A 7,556-nucleotide genomic window follows, 5' to 3' on the forward strand; every position below is an offset into this window, starting at 1 on the left:
TATTAATGTAAAACTATTGATAAACTGTAAACTGTTGTCAGTAGGCAACTCGATAAAGACTTCCGACTCTTTGGGCTGGTGCGAATATTTCAATGTCCCTATGTGCCAAACCGTTGATTCGTGAAACACCTTTACGCGTCGCACGCTCGCTGCGCTCGCTCGAAAACAATAGCCTAACCTAAAAGCAATCACTCTTGCGTTCGTTATCCGAGAAGAAGGGGCCTAATTTCAAATATGCTTACGTGTCGGATCGGTTGTGAGGTTGGACTAGATTTTTACGAGCGAGCGGAGCGAGCGAGCAACAATTATAATTTCCAAGCTATACAGATACCTTATATTGCGTTGTATATATTTCCTGTTACTACCTTAATTTGTCAGCCATTTCGGACCTCACGTTGCACTGTACTGTTGAAAATATTACTATTAATGTAAAGCTATTGATAAACTGTAAACTGTTGTCAGTAGGCATCTCGATAAAGACTTCCGACTCCTCGGGCTGGTGCGAATATTTCAATGTCCCTATGTGCCAAACCGTTGGTTCGTGACACACCTTTAGGCGTCGCACGCTCGCTGCGCTCGCTCCAAAACTATAGCCTAACCTAAAACCAATCACTCTTGCGTTCGTTATCCGAGAAGAAGGGGCCTAATTTCAAATTTGCTTACGTGTCGGATCGGTTGTGAGGTTGGACTAGATTTTTACGAGCGAGCGGAGCGAGCGAGCAACTACTACAGTTTCCAGGCTATACATATACCTTATATTGCGTAGCATATATTTCCTATTATTACCTAATTTTGTCTGCGATTTCGGAACTCACGTTGCAGTGTAATGTGTGAAAATATTACTAGTTATGTAAAACTATTGATCAACTGGAAACTTTTGTCAGTTGGCAATTCGATAAAGACTTCCGGCTCCTCCAGCTGGTACGAATATTTCAATGTCCCTATGTGCCAAACCGATGGTTTGTGACACAACTTTACGCGTGTCTCGCTCGCTGCGCTCGCTCGAAAACTATAGCCTAACCTAAAACCAATCCCTCTTGCGTTCGTTATCCGAGAAGGAGGCGACTAATTTCAAATTTGCGAACGTGTCGGATCGGCTGTGAGGTTGGACTAGAGTTTTACGAGCGAGCGGAACGAGCGAGCAACTACTACAATTTCCAAGCTATACATATACCTTATATTGCGTTGCATATATTTCCTGTTACTACCTTAATTTGTCAGCGATTTCGGACCTCACGTTGCACTGAACTATGTGGAAATATTACTATTAATGTAAAACTATTGATAAACTGTAAACTTTTGTCAGTAGGCAACTCGATAAAGACTTCCGACTCCTCCGGCTGGTGCGAATATTTCAATGTCCCTATGTGCCAAACCGTTGGTTCGTGACACACCTTTAGGCGTCGCACGCTCGCTGCGCTCGCTCCAAAACTATAGCCTAACCTAAAACCAATCCCTCTTGCGTTCGTTATACGAGAAGGAGTCGACTAATTTCAAATTTGCTTACGTGTCGGATCGGTTGTGAGGTTGGACTAGATTTTTACGAGCGAGCGGAGCGAGCGAGCAACTACTACAATTTCCAAGCTATACATATACCTTACATTGCGTTGCATATATTTCCTGTTACGACCTTAATTTGTCAGCGATTTCGGACCTCACGTTACACTGGACTATGTGCAAATGTTACTTTTTATGTAAAACTATTGATAAAATGTAAACTTTTGTCAGTAGGCAAATCGATAAAGACTTCCGACTCCTCGGGCTGGTGCGAATATTTCAACGTCCCTATGTGCCAAACCGTTGGTTCGTGAAACACCTTTACGCGTCGCACGCTCGCTGCGCTCGCTCGAAAACAATAGCCTAACCTAAAACCAAGCCCTCTTGCGTTCGTTATCCGTGAAGGAGGCGACTAATTTCAAATTTGCGAACGTGTCGGATCGGCTGTGAGGTTGGACTAGAGTTTTGCAAGCGAGCGGAGCGAGCGAGCAACTACTACAATTTCCAAGCTATACATATACCTTATATTGCGTAGCATATATTTCCTATTATTACCTAATTTTGTCTGCGATTTCGGAACTCACGTTGCACTGGAATGTGTGAACATATTACTATTTATGTAAAACTATTGATAAACTGTAAACTGTTGTCAGTAGGCAACTCGATAAAGACTTCCGACTCCTCGGGCTGGTGCGAATATTTCAATGTCCCTATGTGCCAAACCGTTGGTTCGTGACACACCTTTAGGCGTCGCACGCTCGCTGCGCTGGCTCCAAAGCTATAGCCTAACCTAAAACCAATCCCTCTTGCGTTCGTTATACGAGAAGGAGTCGACTAATTTCAAATTTGCTTACGTGTCGGATCGGTTGTGAGGTTGGACTAGATTTTTACGAGCGAGCGGAGCGAGCGAGCAACTACTACAATTTCCAAGCTATACATATACCTTACATTGCGTTGCATATATTTCCTGTTACGACCTTAATTTGTCAGCGATTTCGGACCTCACGTTACACTGGACTATGTGCAAATGTTACTTTTTATGTAAAACTATTGATAAAATGTAAACTTTTGTCAGTAGGCAAATCCATAAAGACTTCCGACTCCTCGGGCTGGTGCGAATATTTCAACGTCCCTATGTGCCAATCCGTTGGTTCGTGAAACACCTTTACGCGTCGCACGCTCGCTGCGCTCGCTCGAATACAATAGCCTAACCTAAAACCAAGCCCTCTTGCGTTCGTTATCCGTGAAGGAGGCGACTAATTTCAAATTTGCGAACGTGTCGGATCGGCTGTGAGGTTGGACTAGAGTTTTACAAGCGAGCGGAGCGAGCGAGCAACTACTACAATTTTCAAGCTATACATATACCTTATATTGCGTAGCATATATTTCCTATTATTACCTAATTTTGTCTGCGATTTCGGAACTCACGTTGCACTGGAATGTGTGAGCATATTACTATTTATGTAAAACTATTGATAAACTGTAAACTGTTGTCAGTAGGCAAATCGATAAAGACTTCCGACTCCTCGGGCTGGTGCGAATATTTCTATGTCCCTATGTGCCAAACCGTTGGTTCGTGACACACCTTTAGGCGTCGCACGCTCGCTGCGCTCGCTCCAAAACTATATCCTAACCTAAAACCAATCACTCTTGCGTTCGTTATCCGAGAAGAAGGGGCCTAATTTCTAATTTGCTTACGTGTCGGATCGGTTGTGAGGTTGGACTAGATCTTTACGAGCGAGCGGAGCGAGCGAGCAACTACTACAATTTCCAAGCTATACATATACCTTATATTGCGTAGCATATATTTCCTATTATTACCTAATTTTGTCTGCGATTTCGGAACTCACCTTGCACTGTAATGTGTGAACATATTACTATTTATGTAAAACTATTGATAAACTGTAAACTGTTGTCAGGAGGCAACTCGATGATGACTCCCGACTCCTCGGTCTGGTGCGAATATTTCAATGTCCATATGTGCCAAACCGTTGGTTCGTGACACACCTTTAGGCGTCGCACGCTCGCTGCGCTCGCTCCAAAACTATAGCCTAACCTAAAACCAATCACTCTTGCGTTCGTTATCCGAGAAGAAGGGGCCTAATTTCAAATTTGCTTACGTGTCGGATCGGTTGTGAGGTTGGACTAGATTTTTACGAGCGAGCGGAGCGAGCGAGCAACTACTACAGTTTCCAAGCTATACATATACCTTATATTGCGTAGCATATATTTCCTATTATTACCTAATTTTGTCTGCGATTTCGGAACTCACGTTGCACTGTAATGTGTGAAAATATTACTAGTTATGTAAAACTATTGATCAACTGGAAACTTTTGTCAGTTGGCAATTCGATAAAGACTTCCGGCTCCTCCGGCTGGTACGAATATTTCAATGTCCCTATGTGCCAAACCGATGGTTTGTGACACAACTTTACGCGTGCCTCGCTCGCTGCGCTCGCTCGAAAACTATAGCCTAACCTAAAACCAATCCCTCTTGCGTTCGTTATCCGAGAAGGAGGCGACTAATTTCAAATATGCTTACGTGTCGGATCGGTTGTGAGGTTGGACTAGATTTTTACGAGCGAGCGGAGCGAGCGAGCAACTACTACAATTTCCAAGCTATACATATACCTTATATTGCGTTGCATATATTTCCTGTTACGACCTTAATTTGTCTGCGATTTCGGATCACACGTTGCCCTGTACTGTGTGAAAATATTACTATTAATGTAAATCTATTGATAAACTGTAAACTGTTGTCAGTAGGCAACTCGATAAAGACTTCCGACTCCTCGGGCTGGTGCGAATATTTCAATGTCCCTATGTGCCAATCCGTTGGTTCATGACACACCTTTAGGCGTCGCACGCTCGCTGCGCTCGCTCCAAAACTATAGCCTAACCTAAAACGAATCACTCTTGCGTTCGTTATCCGAGCAGAAGGGGCCTAATTTCAAATTTGCTTACGTGTCGGATCGGTTGTGAGGTTGGACTAGATTTTTACGAGCGAGCGGAGCGAGCGAGCAACTACTACAGTTTCCAAGCTATACATATACCTTATATTGCGTAGCATATATTTCCTATTATTACCTAATTTTGTCTGCGATTTCGGAACTCGCGTTGCACTGTAATGTGTGAAAATATTACTAGTTATGTAAAACTATTGATCAACTGGAAACATTTGTCAGTTGGCAATTCGATAAAGACTTCCGGCTCCTCCAGCTGGTACGAATATTTCAATGTCCCTATGTGCCAAACCGATGGTTTGTGACACAACTTTACGCGTGCCTCGCTCGCTGCGCTCGCTCGAAAACTATAGCCTAACCTAAAACCAATCCCTCTTGCGTTCGTTATCCGAGAAGGAGGCGACTAATTTCAAATTTGCGAACGTGTCGGATCGGCTGTGAGGTTGGACTAGAGTTTTACGAGCGAGCGGAGCGAGCGAGCAACTACTACAATTTCCAAGCTATACATATACCTTATGTTGCGTAGCATATATTTCCTATTATTACCTAATTTTGTCTGCGATTTCGGACCCACGTTGCACTGTAATGTGTGAACATATTACTATTAATGTAAAACTATTGATAAACTGTAAACTGTTGTCAGTAGGCAACTCGATAAAGACTTCCGACTCTTTGGGCTGGTGCGAATATTTCAATGTCCCTATGTGCCAAACCGATGGTTTGTGACACACCTTTAGGCGTCGCACGCTCGCTGCGCTCGCTCCAAAACTATAGCCTAACCTAAAACCAATCCCTCTTGCGTTCGTTATCCGAGAAGGAGGCGACTAATTTCAAATTTGCGAAAGTGTCGTAACGGCTGTGAGGTAGGACTAGAGTTTTACAAGCGAGCGGAGCGAGCGAGCAACGATTACGATTTCCAAGTTATACATATATCTTATATTGTTCTGCATATATTTCCTATTATTACCTAATTTTGTCTGCGATTTCGTACCCACGTTGCACTGTAATGTGTGAACATATTACTATTAATGTAAAACTATTGATAAACGGTAAACTGTTGTCAGTAGGCAACTCGATAAAGACTGCCGACTCCTCGGGCTGGTGCGAATATTTCAATGTCCCTATGTGCCAAACCGATGGTTTGTGACACACCTTTAGGCGTCGCACGCTCGCTGCGCTCGCTCCAAAACTATAGCCTAACCTAAAGCCAATCACTCTTGCGTTCGTTATCCGAGAAGAAGGGGCCTAATTTCAAATTTGCTTACGTGTCGGATCGGTTGTGAGGTTGGACTTGATCTTTACGAGCGAGCGGAGCGAGCGAGCAACTACTACAATTTCCAAGCTATACATATACCTTATATTGCGTTGCATATATTTCCTGTTACGACCTTAATTTGTCAGCGATTTCGGACCTCACGTTACACTGGACTATGTGCAAATGTTACTTTTTATGTAAAACTATTGATAAAATGTAAACTTTTGTCAGTAGGCAAATCGATAAAGACTTCCGACTCCTCGGGCTGGTGCGAATATTTCAACGTCCCTATGTGCCAAACCGTTGGTTCGTGAAACACCTTTACACGTCGCACGCTCGCTGCGCTCGCTCCAAAACTATAGCCTAACCTAAAACCAATCCCTCTTGCGTTCGTTATCCGAGAAGGAGGCGACTAATTTCAAATTTGCGAACGTGTCGGATCGGCTGTGAGGTTGGACTAGAGTTTTACGAGCGAGCGGAGCGAGCGAGCAACTACTACAATTTCCAAGCTATACATATACCTTATATTGCGTAGCATATATTTCCTATTATTACCTAATTTTGTCTGCGATTTCGGAACTCACCTTGCACTGTAATGTGTGAACATATTACTATTTATGTAAAACTATTGATAAACTGTAAACTGTTGTCAGGAGGCAACTCGATGATGACTCCCGACTCCTCGGTCTGGTGCGAATATTTCAATGTCCATATGTGCCAAACCGTTGGTTCGTGACACACCTTTAGGCGTCGCACGCTCGCTGCGCTCGCTCCAAAACTATAGCCTAACCTAAAACCAATCACTCTTGCGTTCGTTATCCGAGAAGAAGGGGCCTAATTTCAAATTTGCTTACGTGTCGGATCGGTTGTGAGGTTGGACTAGATTTTTACGAGCGAGCGGAGCGAGCGAGCAACTACTACAGTTTCCAAGCTATACATATACCTTATATTGCGTAGCATATATTTCCTATTATTACCTAATTTTGTCTGCGATTTCGGAACTCACGTTGCACTGTAATGTGTGAAAATATTACTAGTTATGTAAAACTATTGATCAACTGGAAACTTTTGTCAGTTGGCAATTCGATAAAGACTTCCGGCTCCTCCGGCTGGTACGAATATTTCAATGTCCCTATGTGCCAAACCGATGGTTTGTGACACAACTTTACGCGTGCCTCGCTCGCTGCGCTCGCTCGAAAACTATAGCCTAACCTAAAACCAATCCCTCTTGCGTTCGTTATCCGAGAAGGAGGCGACTAATTTCAAATATGCTTACGTGTCGGATCGGTTGTGAGGTTGGACTAGATTTTTACGAGCGAGCGGAGCGAGCGAGCAACTACTACAATTTCCAAGCTATACATATACCTTATATTGCGTTGCATATATTTCCTGTTACGACCTTAATTTGTCTGCGATTTCGGATCACACGTTGCCCTGTACTGTGTGAAAATATTACTATTAATGTAAATCTATTGATAAACTGTAAACTGTTGTCAGTAGGCAACTCGATAAAGACTTCCGACTCCTCGGGCTGGTGCGAATATTTCAATGTCCCTATGTGCCAATCCGTTGGTTCATGACACACCTTTAGGCGTCGCACGCTCGCTGCGCTCGCTCCAAAACTATAGCCTAACCTAAAACGAATCACTCTTGCGTTCGTTATCCGAGCAGAAGGGGCCTAATTTCAAATTTGCTTACGTGTCGGATCGGTTGTGAGGTTGGACTAGATTTTTACGAGCGAGCGGAGCGAGCGAGCAACTACTACAGTTTCCAAGCTATACATATACCTTATATTGCGTAGCATATATTTCCTATTATTACCTAATTTTGTCTGCGATTTC

This window comes from Bombus affinis, unplaced genomic scaffold (genome assembly GCF_024516045.1).
Source record: "Bombus affinis isolate iyBomAffi1 unplaced genomic scaffold, iyBomAffi1.2 ctg00000092.1, whole genome shotgun sequence".
Classification (NCBI taxonomy): Eukaryota; Metazoa; Arthropoda; class Insecta; order Hymenoptera; family Apidae; genus Bombus; species Bombus affinis.